Below are 23,421 nucleotides of genomic sequence, written 5' to 3'. Positions count from 1 at the left end.
CATGTTTTTCTTGATTCTTGTATTTGAACATCAAATTTCTATTCAGCTCTGGTCTTTTTGACAAGAATGCTTGAAAGTCCTCTATTTCATTGAATGATCATTTTCCCCCCGAAGTATTATACTCAGCTTTGCTGGGTAGGTAATTCTTGGTTTTAATCCTAGCCCCTTTGACCTCTGGAATATAATATTTCAAGTCCTTTGTTCCCTTAATGTAGAAGCTACAAGATCTTGTGTTATCCTGATAGTGTTTTCCACAATACTTGAATTGTTTCTTTCTGGCTACTTATAATATTTGTTCCTTGATCTGAGAAATCTGGAATTTGACTACAATATTCCTAGGCATTTTCATTTTGGGGTTTCTTTCAGGAGGTAATCAGTGAATTCTTTCCATTTCTATTCTACTCTTTGGTTCTAGAATATCTGGGCAGTTTTCCTTGATAATTTCTTGGAAGATAATGTCTGGGCTCTTTTTTTTTTTATCATGGTTTTCAGGTACAACATTAACTTTTAAATTATTTTACCTGGATCTATTTTCCAGGTCAGTTGTTTTTCCAAAGAGATATTTCACATTGTGTCTTTTTTTAATTCTTTTGGTTTCGTTTTATAATTTCTTGATTTCTCATAAAGTCATTAGCTTCCATCTGCTCCATTCTAATTTTTAAAGAACTGTTTTCTTCATGTGGCCAATTCCACTTTTTAAGGCATTCTTTGCTTCATTGGTTTTTTTGAGCTCTTTTGTCATTTGGGTGAGTCTATTTTTAAAAGTGTTATTTTCTTCAGCATTTAGCAAGCTATTGACTCATTTTTCATGATTTTCTTGCATTGCTCTCATTTCTTTTCCCAATTTTTCCTCCACCTCTCTTACTTGATATTCAAAATCCTTTCTGAGCTCTTCCATGGTCTGAGACTATTGCATATTTTTTGGAGGCTTTGAATGTAGGAGCCTTGACCTTGCTGTCTTCCTCTGATTGTATGTTTTGCTCTTCCTCATCCAAAAGGATGGAAGAGAATACCTTTTCACCAAGAAAGTAACCTTCTATGGTCTTTTTCCCTTTTGGGACATTTTCCTAGGCAATTACTTGATTTTATCAAGTGGAGTGTATAGTACTATAGGCTTCAGAGGTTTTGTGCAGCCATTCTATGAGATATCTCTAGGGACCTGTACATTTTCAGTTCCTTCAAAGTGATATAGTCAAGGGAGAGGTGTTTACTGGACTGTGCTCTGGTCTGTGAGCAACCAAAAGCACTCTTTTCTGCTCTGGAACCATGAGTAGACTTCCTTTTTCACAGTCACTAACAGCTCTACCACACCAGCACTCCCCCTCATCCCAGTACTGTCACTCAGGACTGAGACCCAGATTGAGTGCTCCATTACCCCAGGGTCTGTAGGGTGAGAGCTCCAGAAGTGACTACTGCTGACCTGGGGCTAAGGCTGGAGCCCAACCAAGCTCACCCAGGTGAAAGAGCTTTCTCACTGACCTTTGAAATTGTCTTTAGTATTTGTGGGTTGAGAAATATGGAAACCACAGCAGCTGCCTATGATTCAGCATCCTGAAGGCTGCTCTAGTCCTGTCTGTACCATGCCATCATGCTGTGCTGTGCTCAGCTCCAAGCCCAGTTTGATAAACCTTTATTGTCAGCCTTCCAAACTCTCTTGGGCTGGAAATCTGTTTTACTCTGTCATTTTGTGACTTCTGCTGGTCTAGAATTTGATTAGAGTCATTTTTTACAAGTATTTTAAGGGGTTTCAGGGGAGAGCTAGATGGAGCAGGTCCATGCTTCTACTCCGCCATCTTGGCTCTGCCCCACCTGACCCCCAGACAGATTAAAATATATTTTCTTTTCTTCTCTAATATTGTACATCATTAGCCATTTCCTTACATTCTTTTCTCCCTTGATGACTCTAATGCTGTCCTCCTCTAGTTTTCCTTCTACTTCTCTATCACCTTTGCTGAATCACTTCTTCCCCCAAGAATAGCTCTCAAGGTTTACTTTTTTGCCCAGTGATCTTACGTTACACTTATTCATAAGTAGCAAGGTATAGCGGAAAGATTATTGACTTTAGAGTAAGAGACTTACTACCTGTATGACCATGGGCTAATCACTTAATCTGTCTTAGTTACAAAATGAGAGGGTTGAACCATATAACTTCTAAAGTCTCTTCCCACCCTACATCTCTGATCTTTTGATGCCTGAGGAAGCTTGAAATGGCATTTTTAAGGAGAGGTCTGTTCAGTGTCTGTCTCCATATCGAATGTTTCATCATCTTCTCTGTTCTATTTCTAAATGTAGGCAAATAATTTCTGCTTAGTTATTTCATCAATATCAAATCTAAAGTTGAACTCTCTCTACTTCAAATGAATATCACTTTGTACTGCCTAATAGCATTAACAGCATCTCCAATTTCTCTGACCTCCAGTCTCACAAAATCAGAATTTTGGCCTTTTCCCCCATCCCTTGGAGATAATTCACCAACAAATCTAGGTGATTTATCTATACAATAATATATGAATACCAACCTTTGATAATTTAAAATAAAATTTATTTGCTTTATCATATTGGTCTCCTTGCCCTAATTGATAGTGTTCCCTGGGAGTTTGTCCTAGGCTCTTTGTCTCATCTCTCTCTCTCTCTCTCTCTCTCTCTCTCTCTCTCTCTCTCTCTCTCTCTCTCTCTCTCTGTCTCTCTCTCTCTCTCTCTCTCTCCTCATTCCCATTGGGATACTATGTGATTTCACTGGTCAATACATCACCTCTATGTCAATGACTCCAAAATCTAAACAATCTGTCTTATCTCTTTCCTAAACCCATCTCTTTTCTAAATCCAGTTCCCGAGTATCTAGCTATTCAATGTACATCACCATCGGGATGCATTGCTAGTACCTGAAACTTCAAAAGTCAAAAAAGCAATTCTTTTTCTCTTATAAACCTTCTTCCTTCAAAAGTTCCTTGTTTCTATTGATGACACCATTTCCTCCCAGGTACCAGATTTAGAAACCTCATAGATGTTTTTGACTCTTTTCCTTGGCCCCGCTAATCCAAATCAATAGTGAAATTCAATCAATTCCATGTCTCAATACCTCTTGCTGTCAAAATTGTTCTGACACTGCCACCACAGTATTTCAGTCCTGCTTCATCTTTGTAAAGGACTTTCATACAATCCTCTTAATTGGTATGTCTAACTTTTGGCTCCACTCTCTGTAATCTATCCTTCACATAAATGTCAATCCTACTTGTAGGTCACCTTTCTAACACTTTGATCACCCTTCTTCAATAACTTTAGTTACTCTCTTTGGACAAAATAAAAACTCCATGTCTTGGGATTCAAATGTGATCACCATTTTGTACTACCTGTAGTAAAGGTACTACTACTCTGCTACTCCCTTTGGATAAAACATGAACTTCATGGTCTGGCATTTAAAGTCCCTAATAATCCAGCTTCCAACCCCCTTTACAAGCTTATTTCACATTTGATCATCCACACACTCTGAGCCACACCGGACTGCTAATTTTTGCTAAAGTTAGTATTCAATCAACCTCTGGTTTTAGTGCATTTGCACATGTTCCATGTATAAAATGCACTCCCCTCCTAAAGCCTTCTTCCTTTCCAGAATTCTTGTTTTTCTTTCAAGGATCCTACTCTTCAGGTTCAATAGTCAATGGCTCCTACATTTCACAAGCTATGCTATTTGGAAGAACATTCTTGGAATTTCTGCTCTATATAAATTAATCTTACTAGCCCCAGTCATAGGATCCCTAATTGACTCAGATGAATAACCCAGGGAAGCAATTGCATCCACCTATTTTCCTGACAATACATTACCAGCTTCTTTGTTAAGAATGCAATTTAAAACTTGTCTTTAGTAACCTGCCCCAAATGAACTGTACCTGCCTTTACTTACCAGTTCCTTTGTGTTGACCACATTTATGATTAGAGTCTACTATTTCTTCATTTTGACTGTTGCTTTGTAAAATTATCCCCTTTTTGCCTCATGCACATAGTCATATGCAACAATATAAGAGCTTCTTTTAAAAAGTTTTATTTAAGAAAAAAGACAGCCTTTGTAGGGATTATTTTTGTTCCTGTAAAAATACAACCTTTGTCCTTAGAAAAATACTTTTGCTTTGTCAAAGGAATTTCTTGCAAACTTTGAAGTTTGTCCTTCATTGACTTATCCAAAGAATAACAATGCCTCCCCAAATCTACTGGATTTTATCCTTCATTTACATTATACCTTTTACTCATGCTGTGGTGCTATGTGGAAAAACAAAATTAGTTATGTCTGCATCTCATTCATGCACAAATGTACTCACAATGGTATTCAAAATAATTCTGCAGACTAAGCCTTTTCTATAACATACCTGCCATGCTTGAAATTTACATTAGAAAACAATTGAATAAAGTCATTTTATGACACTATTAAGGGACTATGCATATGTATAACAAACAGAAAATTCATAAACATTTGAAGCAAGAAAGAAATTTTATGTTATCTATTAAATTATGTCATGTAGAAAGCCAAATATAAACATTTTAAATTCTGTCCTATGTTAAATCATGCATGGATAAGAATAAATAGTATCACAGAACCTAGCTTTGCATTGATGAATGTCTATTTTGTTATTAGGAAAAAATATAATTTAAGGTAATCCTGTCATGCCATGAAGCAAAGAATTTTGGAAGTGAAAGAGACATTTGGGATCATCTAAATCCAATCATCTGTTCTTATAGTTGAGGAAATTCAGGCCTAAAATATTTAAGTAACATATCCAAGTTATGCAGTTTTATGACAGAATAAAAATAGAGCTTTTCTGATTCCCAGTACCTCCAACACACACGTACACACATGCATATGCGGAAGCAACTAAAGATAAGTAAAAAGAAAAATAATTTTAATAATTAAGGTCACTTATAATGATGCTATCTGTTAATGAAATTTTGTGCTCAAATTCAGTTGCTAATTTATTATATTCATTAGACTATCTCTGGAGTGAGAGTGAAGGTGAATAGTGATGAAGCCTAAGTCTGCATTGGTAACCATGAAACACCAAAATATTAGAAGATCCCCAACATGGTCCACAGTCTAGTTGTGTAGAATCTCTAAGACAACATGATAGCAATCACTCGGCTTGGGAATGTGTAGATGGACTATAATTTGCAGCGACAAGAAAGATGCCTACATATTAATGAAATCATAAGTTTATTCAAGGGTTGAAACACACTGCCTCTCTGTGAGAGAAAACATGCGTGTATTTCATCAGTATATGTCAACTGCACACACACATATGTAAAAAAAGAATGCTATAAATATGTTTATAGTGATACAGCATGGTATATTGAATAAAATAAGGAATGGGAACTAAGAGACCATGTTTTAAGCCTAAGCATCATCATTTCTGGCTGTGACCTTGGTAAAGTAATTGGTAATTTTAATATATGCCTTGCCTACCTCACAAGGTTGTTGTAAGACTCAAAGTATATGATATGTGAGGTAGGTTGGTGAAATCGAGCAGGGTCCTTGAACCTAACACACAATGTGGAAAGACTGTAAACTGTAAGGTGATATGAGGTAGAATTATTATGAAACAGCTATTTCTGGAAGATAAGGGGACTTAAGACAAATAATATGATTAACCTTGTCCATGGAACCTTAATTAAACAATACACTAATAGCTATCTCTTCTATGAATGTTAATGCAATATCTTCCTGAGCCATGGTATAAATAGCCCAATTAGAACATTTTCTACAATTCCACAGACAGAAAACTTTTTAATTCAGGTTATTAAGTAATGTTGGAAATTTCATGCCAAGGAGAATGATGAATATATGGTAGTGGTTAGTGGTTGTACATATGTGTAAAGGTGTGTGTATGTATGTGGAGGGGGTGGGATGAGGGTAGTATTAGTTATAGGCAGATGGAGACCTGAAAAATCTTTCCTTAAATCATGAAAAAGTGATATTTCACCACTCTGCTAGAACCAGCTTGTCAAGATGACGAGTAAGGTCCGAAATTACTACTCTAAGAATCAGTTCCTCCTTGGTACCTTACATGTAACAAACATGATCAGTATTTAGTCATTTTAATTGAGTTATGCTGAATCTAATCTGAGGACACAGGATGTTGGAAGACAGGTTCACATCATAGCTAGGCTTTCTTATTAACTGTATGATTTTTATGGGAGTCTCTAACTCTCCCTGGGCCTCAGTTTTCTTATTTATGTAATGATGAAACTGAACTATATAATACCTGTTTCATCTATTTCTAAATAACATGATTCTTAGGCACAGAACTCACCAGAAATCAACAGGACCAATGGGTGTTTGACTAAGGTAAGCTGGCTGTATAGAGTTACTGCCACGATACTTCAATTATAGATATTTACTTGTACAGCTACAACTTTACATGATGATGACTTATAATCTATATTTCCCTCAGGTTTAGTGTAAGCATTGAGAATTATGATTTTCCCTAAGAAACTCTGATAGGATATAGATTATTAATATCTATACAAATAGAAAATTAAATGTATTTTACGAGTTAAATTCATTTTATGATAATAAATAGAATAATAAGATAAGAAACTAATGGAGCATTAAACATATAGCAATTTTTTTCAGTCAGAGACAAGGTTTATTAAAATGCTGTTTGAGGTGGGTGAGATTTTTTAAATTAATGTTTTCAGCAATCACTTCCATAACTTTTAAATATTCTCTCCCTCTCTCCTCCCTCCTTTTCCAAGATAGCATGCAATCTTATGTGGGTTCTACATATACATTCTTATTAAACATATTTTCACATTAGTCATGTTGTATAGAAGAATTAAAATGAATGAGAGAAACCATGAGAAAAACCAAGCCAAAAGAAAATATAACAAAAGAGAAAAGAGTCTTGAAGTTAAGTCTTCTCTACCACAACATCCTAGAACCTAGTCCAATATTATTCCCCACTAGTATCTTGCTACTTCTCCATTCTAAACTGTTTTTCCAGTCAAACATTGGTTTGTGAGAGAATACACCCACTTTCTCTTCCCTTAGCCACCCTCCCCCAAATTATATCTCACACTCTGTTAGATATTTTAAAGCATGTGTGTGTGTTTTTGTGTATGTGTGTGTGTGTATAGTATATATATTCAGAAACATAAAAGAACCCATACAGTCAGAAATAAATGGAAAAGTAATAAATTTACAAATATCTTTTCAGTCTAAGACCATTCATAGGGAATGACGCCTTCTTCTTCTGGAGTCCTATTCCTCCTTCTGCCCAGCTGATTTTCTACGTGCAATCTCATGCCAAACTAAGTATAGTCTCAGTTCTCAGTTTCTTGTTATAGATTTTATTTGACAAAATCCTATGTATTTTAGCTCAACTTTCCCATCACTTAGATCTGTTATTGTCCTTTGTCGGGAAAACAAAGGAAGTGTATTTAGCCACAGGCTCAGCAGTAGCACTATTAGCAAATACATGGACACAATGAGAAGGGGTACTTATCCGAGGTATTCTATAAATGAATATCATCGCTCATGTTTTGCAGTCTCTCAAGTCCACCTTCTCCATCTGGCCATGGTAATTCTTGTCCCTAGCCCCTTCCATATGAGAGGTCATTCTTTCTCAGACATCTCTAAGAACGCTTCCCTAGTAATTTTGGCTAACTTGGCATTCCTCTTGACTCATTTCTTAAAGATTACAGGGCATATGCTTTTGTATATCTTTTTCACCTTAGTTGGTTTGAAGGGATTTCCTCTAGCTCTTTTAACCTCTAACACCGTGAAATTGGAAGCTTGTTGAGTAAAAATATCACATCTCATTTACCACTGTGTCTCTCCCAGGATCCAGCACTTTGCACCTTTCAAGTGCTCAATAAATGTTATTTTTTTGAGGAAAGATTGTCTCTTTATCTTATGGTTTTAAAGTGATATCTAGGCTGTCTTCATTTGGGAGATTATGTGTAGAAAAGGCCATATTGAGGGGTGGGGAACCTGTGGCCTCCAGGGCACATGTGGCCCTCTAGGTCCTGAAGTGCAGCCTTATGACTGAATCCAAACTTGCAGAACTAATGCCCTTAATAAAAAGATTTTTTCTGTAGAATGTGGACTTAGTCAAAAAGCTGCATCCAAGGATCTAGAAGGCCATATGTGGTCTTGAGGCTACAGGTTTCCCATCCCCAAAACTGTTACTTAATCTCTATCTAAGACAACCTCCTCCTATGTCATTGATCTTTGTAGAGTTCCATTCAAAACTCTGCCCTTTGGGAACTTCAAAATCAAGCTTTTATTGTCTTTGTCCTACATGTGCCATATTTGTTGGAAGATCTATGACAACTGACACATTCCAAATACAAGCAACAATAGATGTCTTTCTTTGATCTCTATATTTTTATTCCATGTCTCTGCTGAATTCCAGAACATTCATGATTCACTAAAATAATATAACTGTTCCATCAGAAGAATTTTTTTAGGTTTAATTTATTCTTCTCACAAGTATAACATTTTGTTGCATTTAAGAGCTCCTCTTCCCGTCTCTCTCTCTCTCTCTCTCTCTCTCTCTCTCTCTCTCTCTCTTTCTCTCTCTCTCTCTCTCTCTGTAACAATTGCACCCATTAGACCATTACACACATTTATTATTTCTTCAGTTTACTAAAAGTTTCTATTATTTGTTTTTTCCAAATTAATTAATTTCTTTGTTTTCAGTTTTCAACAATCACTTTCATAAGTTCCAAATTTTCTCTTCCTCCCTCCTCCCTCTCCAAGATAGCAGGCAATATTATATGGGCTCTACACATACATTCCTATTAAATACATTTTCACATTACTCATTTTGCATAGAAGAATTAAAACAAATGGAGAAACCATGACAAAAAACAAAACATAACAAAAGAGAAAATAGTCCGTTTCATTCTGCGTTGTGATTCCATAGTTTTTTCTCTGGATGTGAGTGGCATTTTGCATCATGAGTCCTTTGGAAATGTTTTAAATGCTTTGCTGTGAAGGGCCAAGTCTATCAAAAATAGGCCAAGTCTACCAAAAATAGGCTGTGACTGTGTATAATGTTTTCCTGGTTCTGCTCACTTTACTCAGCATCGGTTCATATAAGATTTTCCAGGTTTTTCTGAAGTCCATCTGTTCATCATTTCTTATAGCAAAATAGTATTCCATTATATTCATTATATTGTTTAGCCATTCCCCCACTGATAGGCACCCCCTCGATTTTTAGTTCTTGGTCACCACAAAAAGAACTGATATAAATATTTTTGTGCCTCACTTTTATGTCTACTGTCTACTTTAACTTGATTTTATTGAACTTGCATTCTTTATCCCCAAATCCTGCTATTTGAGTCAAACTGAAAGGATCTAAACTTATTTGGATCAATTATCTCCAATTGTGTTTTATACTTTTAATAGATGCTTTCCATTCTTTCTATTTATCATTTACTTTCATTGTTTATATAAAACAAACTTCTAAATCTTTACTCCTTTAACCTATTTTATACTTTGGTAAATCTATTAATCCCCCACTTGTTTTTGAGGGTTATCCATAGCGCATGACTTTTTTTTTTTTTAAATGACACCTTTGTCTGTTTCACCTGCCTCAACTTGAGTCTTTAAAATGCTCTGGAAACCAGTGCTTTAATATAAGCTATAGTACTATGGTCAAAACTAACTCAATTTACTCTTAGTTAGTTTATACAGTTTTATCTCTTAGGCTCTTAAAGAAAGGAAGAGACAAACTATATTTTCCAGGCCCACATAGGTCCAAAGAAATTCCAGCCAGCTTTTTATTTAAATGAAAATTTAACCTGTTCTGTGATGAACATCATATGACAAAAAAGGTTTTCATCATTTTCTCCATTACTCCAAATATGGGAAAAATAATGGAATCATTGCATTTGGGTGGACTATATCCACATTGTCCAACATATTTAAAGAACAAGATGGCATGTAACTTGCTGATGCATACCATTTGACTGAACGAAGCCAATATATTGACTGTAATATTTCAATATACGTTCCTCAACACACAATAAAGGCTTAGATTAAAGATTTCATGAATCAAAGTGCCTGTCCATTTACCTAACATATTAGATTGGAAATAAAGTTTTTAAACTATTGGATTTCTTATTAGAAAATGATCATTTTGTTCTATGATGTTTTACCTTCTGAACAATTTCACGCATTACTGGAAAAGGTAAAGGTATTTAAATAATATTCAATGCTTCACAGATAAAACTATATATGGTGTAGAAAGATGAATGCTCACTAGTAGGGGATGCACCATTAGAAATACACATACACACAGACACAACTACATAAAATACTTCATTGATGGGTAATGGCAGATTTGCTATTAATGACAAAACCTTTCCTGTCAGTCACAAGAAACATGTACTGAGTATTAAAGTTTTCTTTTAAGCTTACAAATTAAAAAGCAAATAAAAGGTACCAGATATAATGCCTCTGTCTTATCATTTCCATTAATATTGGATAAGCATTTATAAAAGCTTATATGTCTCAAAGTTACATAAAAAAGCAATGTAGAAATCCATAATTATATCATGTAGTTTAATGATGAAATTATAACCTAGCACTTTAACATGTTGTTATGAGTCTTTTTTATTTACAAAGGGAAACAGGTCTCCATCTCTTTCAAATTAAAATGAGATATTCACGTTGTTCTAAAAGTTGTATGTAAAAATTCATGTAGCTCAAACGTTTGAAACTCATAATCCACATGATATAAATGTAAAACATCTTACACAAATTATAAATTGATTTCAATGCTATTTTAGAGTTGTAGAAAGATTTCATACTTTTTTATTCTAATATTAATTTTACTATAATTTCAAAAATAATTTTTAAAACTCCATCACTCTGAACAATGACTGTGCTTATCAAAAGGCATCCAAAATTTTAAAAAGTCATTCTTCAAAACAGAATTACATTCTACATCAAAACAAAATCTTTAAAATATTTAAGAAAGCACTGGATTAAATTTGATCATTTTACCAGCCTGAAAATTGTTTTCTAGAGGAATGTCATTCATAAATACATTAATATAAGACTTTATATCACAAGTTATAAATTATTCTTTCATAAGTGTAGGTCTGTGCTTCTTTCCTTCACAACACAAATACAATATTTCCAAGCTGCATTCTCAATTTTATTTGACTGTATTTATATATTACTGAATGATGCAGTATTGAGAATCTTCCAAAAGTTTATGAAACATCAATACAACTTGACCCACATAAGGACTGCTGCATAATATAGCCAACAGATGAAATATCCAAGTTACAGAAGGTTAATTTCCAAACAACTCTAATGGCAAATTTAGAGAGTTCAAAGGAGTGTATGGGGAGTCACATGCCAAAATGAAACATATTATTTATATAAGAGAAATGCAGCTACTATATTTTCTCTCATTTATAGTCTATTCATAGTGATGTCATCTATTAATAAGACCCCCCTTTTATGAAACATGCAAAGACCCTGAAATATTTTGCTGACAAATTCTGTATATTTAACAGATTAACCACAAGATTAATTAATATTATATACTTCATAGCAATCAAATACTAGCTGTTAATTTATTCTAGCATTTAAAATAAGTATTTTTGAATTTTTGGAAGAAAAAATCTTGAGCAGGAGTCATTAATATCATGTGTGTATGTGCATGTGTACACACACACACACACACACACACACACACACATATATATGTATTTCTATTTCAACAGTTACCTGTTTTACTTTTTAGTTCCCAAAAGCTCTAAAATCAAGCTTTCATTGCAGAATACAGTTTTGATCAATCCTGACAGGTGATAAAATAAATTTTACTTTCAATAACTCATTGCCGCTATTCATTGACATCAAATAGGCCTCATGAAGAATTTAATGTATAAAATTGTCATTCATGTCCAAAGGACTTTTTTCAGTCACATAATTTTTTTTCATAGAAAACCTCTATGAACACCTAGTGAATGCTATGTTAACTATATTATGTTACCCCACCCCCACCACATCATAAAGATTTTTGATGGAAATATCACATTGTTTTTAGTTCAACCCTTGCACTGTGAAACATCATGGGAATTGTAGCAATGTAGCTTACTACTAAGCTCAGTTTTTTATAAAGAAGCTAATAAGAGAAACCTTCGAACTGAGGGATGAAGCATTAAACATACAGTAATTCTTTAATATCATTGTTGAAGCAAGTAAAAAAGATTAATATAATACATTAAAAATATAACTATCTTACCATGTGCTCACAGGTATGAAATTCAATGAAAAGTTCTCTGCCCTGAGACCTAGAAAAAACAGAATGGGAAGAATTCTAGATCAGTGGTAGTGTAGTGTTACTTTTTGATTAAAAAAAAAGGAAAAATGGAAGCTTGACATGATGGGCAAAAAGTAGATATTAATCCACAAAAAAACTGAATATTTGTCAGGAAAATATCAATTTATCATCTCAAATAAAAATTACAATTTAGCATTAATCATTCTAATTTGGGGTGCTTAACAGAGTCACAGGAGGTAGTACAAAGTAGGTACAACAGAAAGAATTATGCAGTCGGAGATGTAGATACAAATCCTGTCTGAAACATACCAGTTGTGCGACCCTAGGAAAATGTTTTAACCTTTCATTTCCCCAGGTGAGTATATAGGACTCTAAGTTGTAGTCCAACTAAGGAACGAGGTCAATGGAGGGGATTTCTACAATAGTGGTTGCCCTTACTGATAAAATCATCAAAACAAGACATAAAAAAATAAACTAAATGGAATACTAGATAAATCAAGGCAGCTATAGCTGTGGAATAAAAATAATCAAACTGACATCTTCTGTGATTTTTCCTTTTAAATTTTCAACTTTGTAAGAATATTTTTTGTGGGGAAAAAGGAATATAGAAAACATCCATACGATGGAAGTATTTGCTACATTTTACATTTTGCATTTACTGGAATTTGGACTCAATTACACTTATCTTAAAATGCCAAGAAAACACTGAGAAGCACTGCAGAATAGTAGATAGATAGGTCTCAGGCCAGGAAGACCTAGGTTCATGAACTACCTCTTGTACAAACTAACAGTGTGACCAGGGCCCCCAGATAACTCAGAGTTGCAAAGAAGGAAGCACTTTCCATTAAAAGATGAAGTCTACTCCTCTGGGAATTCCATAAGGTAATGATGTCACAGATCCAATCCTTTTCCTAAGAAAACATTAAATGACATACAGATATCTATGTCTGTCTATCTATCTATTTATCTTTCTATCTATATTTCACTATAGTATGTCTTTAATGACATACATGTGTATATACAGTGTTATTATATAATATCACATATATGCCTACATACATATAATATACAAATGCATATCCACATAGAGAGACAGACTTATCTAAGATTATGACCAAATAAATGAAAGAATGAGATTTCAAATCAGGTTTTGCATTCTTGATTTGAATTATAGTACAGTTGAATAAAAATAATAGTAAGTTACATTTGAACAGATTGCTTCATAAAGAGCTTCTATGCTAATTGAAGGAAATCACACCTACCACCACTCAGGGAAATTAATATATGGAACAACCTGATGTGAACACAACACTCCAGGGAAAAAAAAATTAAAAAAGCATTTTTGACTGCATGGAGGGAGAGAAATTTTTCTGAGATATTTCTGAAGGAAAAGTTCAGATCAAAGAAAACATCACTGACTTATGCATGCACGAACCCAATTTATGAAATTCCTTTCCTTAATATATAAGATGCTTTTAGAGTACTTATTTATTTAAACTCACTGACTTGAAATTGACTACAGGCATTTCCTAAGTAAGGAAAAACACAAAAATATGCATACTCATTCTCATTGCCCTCTTCCTCTCCCTCCTGGGACTTCAATCAGTTCAGGTCAAGTCAACAAGTATTTTATTAAGTACCTACTATGTGTTAGGCATTGTACTAAGGACTAGGATTGCAAAGAAAGACAAAAGACAGTCTCTGGTCTCCAGGAGCTCATAATTTAATGGGAAAACAGAGAAACAACTATGTGTAGGAACTATCCCTTCCCTCTTCCTCTGCTATTAATGGGACTCTGTCCCCTATCCTCTCTATGCTGTTGTAACAACTACAATAATTTCTGCTTCTGACTCCTGTTGCCGGAGTCACTCCTGGAGCCCACTCCACTGCTGCTGGAGGAAGACATGTGAGATGAGAGTCTGGTACCCTGACTTAGATGTCTTAACAGGGCTTCCTTTAGAAATCCTTTCTTTAGAATCATGTTTTAATTCTGTGGTACAACACATATGATTCAACACATCGTGTGTAATAAGCTTCTGAGGGCTAGCAGGGATTGAATAGCCATTTGTAACAATGATTCTGTGGGAAAATGTCACAAGTTCCAAATAATTTATCAGCTATTCTAACCCAACATTGCGGACTCCTAGCACAGTACTTTGGTAGGGACTTAATAAATATTTTCGGAATATAATTTGCTTGCACATAAGCACTTGGAAAAAAATTGTTTGTAAATTTTCATCTGAATGTAAGTTGGGATTTGTGAAATGACTAGGGATGAGCTGAAGTTTTATCTTTGGGATATATATGAAGCAATTATCTAATAGTTAATGTTGTCATTCAGTCATTTTTAGTTGGGTCCAACTCTTTGTGACCCCAGTAGGGGTTTTCTTGGCAAATGTACTGGAGTGGTTTGCTATTTCCTTCACCAGATCATTTTACAGATGAGGAAACTGAAGCTGAGTTAGATGACATCCTCAGGGTCACAGAAATCTTAAGTGTCTGAAGCTGAGTCTTCCTGACTGTAGATCTGACACTCTATCCACTGTACCACATGCCTGTCCAGTCAATCAATCGATGAGCATTTATTAAATGCCTATCATGGGTCAAGAACTATACTAAGCAGTGGGAATACAAAGGCAAAAATGAAATTGTCATTGCCTCAAGGACCTTATACTCTAATCCTAAATCATGTAGTGAGATGAATATATACATTTTTCCCACTTAATAGTTTTTCCAATTACAAAATAGTTTTGAACATTTACTTTTATAAGATTTTGAGTTCCAAAACTTTGTCCCTCTTCCCTTCCTTCCCCCCTCCCCAGACCCTATAGGGTGTGTGTGTGTGTGTGTGTGTGTGTGTGTGTGCGTATAGGGTATAATAATGTATAGGGTACTATATATATAGGTTATAATAATGTATAGGATGCTATATATATTGTATATATAGGGTATATATAGAGAGAGTGTGTGTATATATATGTATATATATATATATATATACAATCATATTAAACATATTTCCTCATTAGTCATGTCATGAAAGAAGAATCAGAACAAAAGGGAAAACCCACAAGAAAGAAAAGAGAAAACAAAAAGGGAGCAAATAGTATGCTTTGATCTGTATTCAGACTCTTTTGTTCTTTCTCTGGATGTGGAGAACATTCCATGATGACTCTTTCAGAATTATCTTAGATCATTATATTGCTGTGAAGTGATAAGTCTATCAAAGTTGGTCATCACACAATGTTACTATAACTACATATAATACACATATGATGCTTAAGGACCTAGAAGCAACTAAGAGTTTCTGCTTTATCTTGTCCATTATAATGCTTGGAAAATCACTTACTTTTAATTCATTCAGTTTTCCTTTATGACTAAAGTTTCCTGCTCACAATTTGAGCATATGTGATTGGAATTCTCAGAGAATGTGCTAGAGAAAAAGCAGATTGAGAAGCCCCAATAAAGCTCAAAAAGATTTGAGGATAGGTCTGGTGATATTTTTGGAGAGGCATATTACTAAGGTGGTCAGAAAGCACTGTGCTAGAACAATCAGTCAGGAAAAATGTATGAAATGAGTCCCCTGTACCAGGCACTGTGCCATTTGCTGGGGACACAAAATTAGGTGAAAGATAGTCCCTGTCCTCAAGGAATTCACAGTCTAATGGGTGTGACGTGACAAGTAGGTAAATACATACATGCATACCTACACACAAATACACATATACGTATATCTATGTACACATAAGCTATATAGAAGTAAGAAGTTGTTAACCAAGGGAAGGCCTTGCAAATAAAAGGGGTTCAGAAAAACTTCCTGTTATCAGATGGAACTTTAGTTAGGCTTAAAATATGACAGGGAAGCCAGTAAAGAGGGTTGAGGAATGAGAGCATTGAGGCATGGGGCATAGTCGGAGAAAATGTTCAGAGTCAGAGAGAAGCAATATCTTCTTCCTGGAACTGCAAGGGGTCAGTGTCAATGGATCAAAGAGTATGTGGCTGGAAGTAAGAAATGCTTTGATTCCAAACATGGCAGATTTTATATTTGATTCTGGGGGCAAAAAGGGAGCCATTGGAATTTACTGAGTAGAAGAGATGACATATTTGGACCTATACTCCATATACCTGTGAAAGCATGGAATTAGATCTTCTTTAGCATTATCTGACTTGACACTCTCCATGCTACAGAACCTTCCAGGGCTGGTGTAGCCTCCCTTATCTGGGCAAAGATGCAAAGGAATATTCTAATTCCTTATGGTTGGAGGATGTATAGGCTTCCTATTAGTTTAGATAAAAAAATGGACAAACAGAAGAACAACAACAAAAAATAAAACCTTCTGATTGAAAGGGAAAAATATACTTTCATTGGCAATTAGCCAAAGGTTATAAAAACTCTGTGAGCTAGAAATATAACTGCCCTCCCCTTGTGAGCCTCACCTTCCCCCACAATAACACCGTAGAAGAGCAAGAAGTATTCCCTCTTGTGTTCTACAATGACTCCAAAATGTTCTACTCATTTTCATATGACAAAAGCATCAGGCTACCATGTGCCTACCATAGACAGGAGAAAAAATTCTTGATTCTTATGAGAAGATACCATAAAAATTAAAGAACTTTTATTCAAAATGTTTAATATTAATTCATATAATTATGAAACATGAACAAAGTGGGAGACAACATGATGTAGTAGTTAGAGGGATGGTGTTAAAATGAGGAGGACATAGTTTCAGATCCCATGTTTAACTACTGATATGCTTGGCCCAATATTAAAGTTTTATTAAGAAATGTTCTAAGACTTCAGGGGTGGGATCCTACTTGAGATCATTTTATAAAATTTCAAATAAAGTTTAATTTTTCCCTGAATTTATTGTCCCTAGATATTTACTCTAGCACCATCATTCTTAAACGTCATATTGTAATTATTTATTTATTTGAATATAATAGAACAAAAAAATTGTAATATTGTATAATCAATCTATAGTTAATATTTTAAGGCATTTGGGATGTATTCTGTATATTTTTTTCTTCTACCACAGTTCTTTTCCTCTATCTTATCATGCTCTGAGTTTTCAAATAATGTTCTGCACTGTTTAGTCTTATATCGGTCTTGTGGACCAATGGGTCTTATGGACCCATGGACAGTCCCTATGACCAAGTGATTGTGGCCCCACTCCATTGACTGAACTAAATTCAAAAAGGCTCATTAATAGAAGCTTGATTGCCAGGTGATGAATTTTTGGCTATGGAAACTTTTGAAAAATCATATCCTAAGGTCACATTTATTACCACATGCATAAGTTATGGGACAATGTGCCATGAATACTCTGCATTTAGCAAAAGTGGCATAGGAAAAAAAAATTATTGTCTTTAGAGTAAAGAGACTTTAGTCTGAATGCTAACTTTAACATTTACTAATTGTGTGATACTCAGTGAGTCTCCCTTTTTTCAGCTATAGAATGAAAAAGAAAACAAAACACAGCACCTCCCTCCCCAAAAAAACCCTCTTGAATTATGAAACCCAAGGGTTGTTGTGAAGGCAGTGCATTGTAAATGGACAAATGACATGTAAATGTGAATCAGTGTTGTTGCTTAGAGTAACTGAAGATCTAAATAAAATTGAATATGAATCACTCCTATAACCCTTTTCAAAAAGGAAATTCTGTAACTTTTTTGATGAAAGTTAAATTTATAATTATTTTGCCTCTCAGTAAGTTATGGGACAGGAACAAACAAACATGGAAGTGGAGCGATGAAGTTCTGCATTTTTATCAAAAGCCTGCCATTAATTAGTTTTGTCACTTTAGGTGAATTTTACTGCACCTGTAGGCCTTAGTTCCCTCATCTACAAAATCTCTTGGGGAATAAATAATTTTTATGATTTCTTCTAGGTCTATGAGGAGAAAAAAGTAATATAGTAGAAAAACAAACAAAAAAAGTAAAACAAAAAAAACAAACGAGTTTAAATCTTGCCTGAATAGACGTTATATGTGTTCATGAGCAAGCAATTTTACATCTCACAAGTTTCAATTCATTTTTCAAAGTTCACATATTCACACACTTTCACAATTTCATATATTTAAGAGGGGAGCATAACGCTTGCATTAACTACCTCACAAGTTAGCTATGAGGAAAGCATTTAAAGTTTTCCATAGATGAGACTGTGATTTCCTTGGTAGATATAGATCTTAAGGTCATTGTAAGACCTTGGAAAACAGAACCCAATTGCTCTTATAATGTTCTATTCAGAAAGTCAACTTGACAATGAGTACACTTTCTTAAACAATATTAATTTCCAGTTTTGGATGGTGTCAGATTGACTCTAACATTAAACATCTCTGATCTTGTCCTTTGTTTCAGTGAATGCACTAGCTAAGGTTGAATGGAAATTCACATTCTGTCTAATGCATAAAATGAAATTCTATGAGCCAGTCAACCTTTTTTCAAAGACCTTCATGACTCCCTTGGCTGTTGTAACACTTAGCAGACTTGTATCTGTTCCTTTCAATCTCAAAAGAAGCATTTGACAAGACTATTGTACTTCTTGTTAAACCATTTTATCTGAACGCAGAAACAAGAGGCAATAAGTCTAATGAATTCCTCAGTCTCCTTTTTTTCTATTTAGTTAGCTATAATCATATCATTTTCCACTCTTTGCTACAATATACAAAAGACTACATTTGTCAGGACACATGATTAATAGAGACAAAGTATAAGAAAAACACTTGTACAATAATTCCCTTCTAGTTATATATTGGCACTATAACCTCATCACACTTCTAAGGATTATAATATTAAATGAATTAGACTAGGATTCAGTTAAGCATAATTCATGCAGCAGTAATTGATCACATACTAGGAGCTTAGTACTATGTCAGATTTTCTAGAGAATCCAAAATAAATTCAAAAATCCTATTTTCAATTTACTACCTGAGTTTATATAAATTTGGCAATCATCTGTATTTCTCCAGAAATAGGTGCTTAATAAAGATGACAAATGTGAATATGTTTTAATGAGCAATATACTAATATATATATATGTGTGTATATATATATATATATATATATGATTTATTGCCAAAGTGAGTGGCCACAGTGAAACTTCTCAGATATTTGAGATACATGTTTTGTACTTTTTCGCTCCTGGCATATTTGATGTGGTAATTACTCTAAACATATATTATATTTAAATATACTTGCAACAAAAAGGTGTCAGAAACCCTAACCAAAGTTTAGAGAATCATTATAAAGTTGAACAAAAAATAAGTATCTTTTTCATGACAAGGAAAGATAGAAGCTTTACATTTAGCCATCCCTAATCTTGTTAAGGATATATTTTTAATCTTAAAGGAATATTAAAATAATAGGGGTATTGGTAAAAACCCATGTAGACATGACTGCTATTGTTCTGGAAAATAAAAGTATAATGGTTCCATCCATATAACTCACAAGTGTTAAAGTTTGATAAAAAATGCCATTTGTACTTGATATGATTCATAATGACAGAAGTGAATTAATTAGAACTGGATATTTATAAAGCAATGCTCACACCTATTAAGGAGACACAAAATGTCACCGAGTAATGGATTTAGGTCAGGAATAAACCTTACGGGTCAACTATTCCAACAATCTCATTTTAAAGATTAAAAACAAAATAAAACAAAGAACAAACAAATGAGTTCCAGAAACATTAAGTAATGGTTCAGGGCAATGAATGGGAGAGTTAGAATATGAAATCGGGTCCTCTGACTCCAAATGCAGTATATTTAACATTGTCCCACATTATCTACTCTAAACCAAACTCTCAACTTTTAACCTTATGCTATTGGGTAGGCTTGCTTCTGGTTATCTTTCAAAGTTGTGATGGCTTCCTCATAATGCTGTTTTCTTTCAATGTACCTTTGTCCAGACTTTGGGACTTTTTCCACTGATATGTCACTTCTCAGTTGCAAATTCTTTTTGGAATTGTGCTACCGCCTTGAAGACATCTTTAAATTTCCATTTGGTTACTTGTCACTTCTGATTTCTTGAGATAATGGTGTTCCCTAACTCATAGTCACATTACATAATACCAACAGTAACTATTTTATAGCTATTCTGAGACTGAAATGAAATAACAAATATAAACTACTTAATAATGTTTACAACACTACATGAATGTCAACTTTTGTTAGTATGATTATTATTTCCAGGAGAAGATTGCTAGTAAAGCAAAAGGATTTTGTGTCAGTGGTTAATTTATGTTCATTGAAAATGATGAATATTTTCTCAAATGACATTCAGTTGTGTTTCCTGTTTCCTGATCTGGGAGATCCCCTGGATCAATGAAATCCCAGAACCAGTCCCCTTTGAATTATGGACCTAGCTCATCATCCTGCGTAATGCCTAGCTAAAGATAAATGTATTATTTGTCAGGCTGTTTATCATTGTCTGGGTAATTTGATTTTTTATAGACGTAAAAATATTTTATTTATGTGTTTTACTTTTAAATCATATTATTTTCTGAATACATCTATCCCACATGTACACAATGAGCTTGACTTTCTAATATAGAAACAGACAAACAAAAAACAGTCCACAAAGCCAATTGTCATATCAATAGCAATTAATAAAACATCCACAGCCCAAAATTCTGAATTCTCCACGTGGGAGGGGTATATCTCATCTTTTTATGACCAACATTACTCATTACAGTTATGCAGAAGTATGGTGGGTTTTTCCTCATTTTTACTACCGTTATTGTTTTCTACTTTGCTTTCATAGTTTAGATGGTTGGACCTATTTCTTTCCCATTGCTGAGCATTTCATTTACTCACTTTTTGTACATAGAATTAGTACATAATATATAATAGGAACATTTGGAGAATGTTCTGAAAGTAAGCAAGACTTTTTTTTTTTAAGAGAACCCAGAACATCTTAGGTGACTATAAGCTAACTGTACATAGACAACTAATTCTGAAATGACTATATAACCAATTATTTTATATGTTTTGATAGTATCAGTTTCATATTTTAGGATGTCTCTCACTGCATACTATGTGCAGCATCTTTGAACTTTATTGAAGGAAGTAAGCCATTACTATTTACTTTTAGGTTTATATACCCCCAGGATGTCAATGACAAAAAAAAAGGATATACATTAAAAAGAGTATTTAGTAGCACTTTTATAGTGCTAAAAAAACTAGAGTTAAAGGACTTCTGGGGGCAGAGACAAAGAAAGCACTCAGTTGAGGTCTCCTAACATTCCCATCCAAAAAACTTTCCAGTAATATTTCAAACTGAATTCTAGAGTGGAAAAGTCAGTGTCAGAGTGAGACGTTCTTCTAGACTAACACAACATAGAGATCGGAAAGAAAGATCTGTGACATGGTGGTAGAAGATAGCCTGGAGCCCATGTGAATGAAACATTAGTGGTGGGACTAGGTGGTGGTGACAGAAGCAACAGCAGAGCAGGTTCAGGAGCTCTCAAACCAGAGTGGTAAGTGGACCTGGCAACTGGTAGGAAAGAGATTGCTAGAGAGCCCTGAGCTTCCACTGGGTATAGGACCAAACTGTGTTGCTGAAGAAGACCATGCCATCAGGGAAATGATGACATGACTTGCACTTGACTTTGTTTTGAGTGTACGATTTGCCTAATTCACTGATTATACCCACTTATGAGTTCAATGGCAGAGAGAATTTTTGTTCAAGAGGGAATGGAAGTCCTGAGGTACAGTATCACTCACAATCTCAATGGAGGAAGGACCTTAAGAAACAGTATAGATTGCAATCCTAAGGAATCATTTCTGGGTAAGGAACACAATGTTGACAAAGAGAGTAGATGACCAGGAAGAAGAAGAAGGGAGAAGCAGAATTACAAAAATTAACTCACATAATAGAGGTGCTCAATAAGAGCTTTTATAGCAAAAAGGAAAATGAGGAAGGGAGGCAGATGATGCATGAATCCTCACTTGCTGTTAATTATTTCAGAGAGAACATACACACGCAAACACTTTTTAATTTATTTTATTTATAATAGAGATCTATTTACCCATGAGAAAAGTAGGAGGGGAAGGGAACAAGAAGTTTTAGAAGGGAGGGTAGATAAAAGAAGTCAGTGATCAGAAGCAAAAAACAAAACAACAAAAACAAAGAAACAAACCAGACTTCAGAGGATAGACAGGATAAGAAAGAGAGAGACAGACAAACAGGCAGAGACAGAGACAGAGACAGAGAGATAAACAGAAAAAAAATTGAATGGAAATAAATGCACAGTTAATAATCTCAACTGTGAATGTGAATGGGATGAATTCACTCATAAAATGTAAGCAGATAGCAAAATGGATTAGAAACCAGATTCTAACAATACGCTGTTTACAAAAAACAAACTTGAAACAGAGGGAATAAAAAGAATTTTAAAAAAAGAGGCTGCAGTAGAATCAATGCTTCAGTTGAAGTAGAAAAGACAGGGGTAGCAAATCTTAGACAAAGAAAATACAAAAATAGACCTAATTAAAAGGAATAAACTGGGAAACTGTCTGTATAAAAGAAACCATAGGGAGTGAATATTAAGCATATGTACAACAAATGGCATAGCAACCAAATTTTGAAAGAAAAAGCAAGTTAATTATAGGAGAAAATAATAAAACTATAGTAGTGGGGGATCTCATCTTTCCACTTTGAGAGCTAGATAAATCTATCCTCAAAATAAATAAGAAAGAAAACAAGGAGATGAATAGGCAAAGTCATATATGATTGAACTGTGGTACCAACTGAATGGGAAGAGAAAAGAATAAACCTTATTCTCAGCTGTACAAGGATCCTCCATAAAAACTGACCATATATTAGGACGCAAAAAAATCTCACCACCAAATGCAGAAAAGTAGAAATATTAAACGGACCTTTTCAGACCATACTTCAGTAAAAATTATATTTAACTAAGGGAAGTATAGATTAAAAGTTGACTAGAAATAATAATCTAATCCTAAAGATTGAGTCTGTCAAAGACCAATCATAGAAATGGTCAATAAATTAAAAAGAACAACAAGAAGATAAAATTCCAAAATTTGCGGGATACGGCTAAAGTTAATAGAGGAATATTTATACCTCTAATTGTGAATATCAATAAAAGAAAGAAAGAGCAGATTTATCA

General features: G+C 34.3%; 1 long non-coding RNA gene across 1 annotated transcript in view; it reads right to left on the bottom strand.

Moving 5' to 3' along the window:
- The window catches only part of LOC140496620 (uncharacterized), a 785,173-nt gene that overhangs the window by 338,985 nt on the left and 422,767 nt on the right, over nucleotides 1-23,421 (bottom strand). The window contains exon 3 of the long non-coding RNA XR_011964351.1: nucleotides 12,255-12,303. This is a non-coding gene — a long non-coding RNA (uncharacterized lncRNA). The remainder of the gene's footprint in view (nucleotides 1-12,254; nucleotides 12,304-23,421) is intronic.

The sequence above is a fragment of the Notamacropus eugenii genome, chromosome 1 (assembly GCF_028372415.1).
Source record: "Notamacropus eugenii isolate mMacEug1 chromosome 1, mMacEug1.pri_v2, whole genome shotgun sequence".
Lineage (NCBI taxonomy): Eukaryota > Metazoa > Chordata > Mammalia > Diprotodontia > Macropodidae > Notamacropus > Notamacropus eugenii.
Note: the sequence above shows the minus strand (reverse complement) of the source record. Positions and strands in the feature narration are given on the sequence as shown.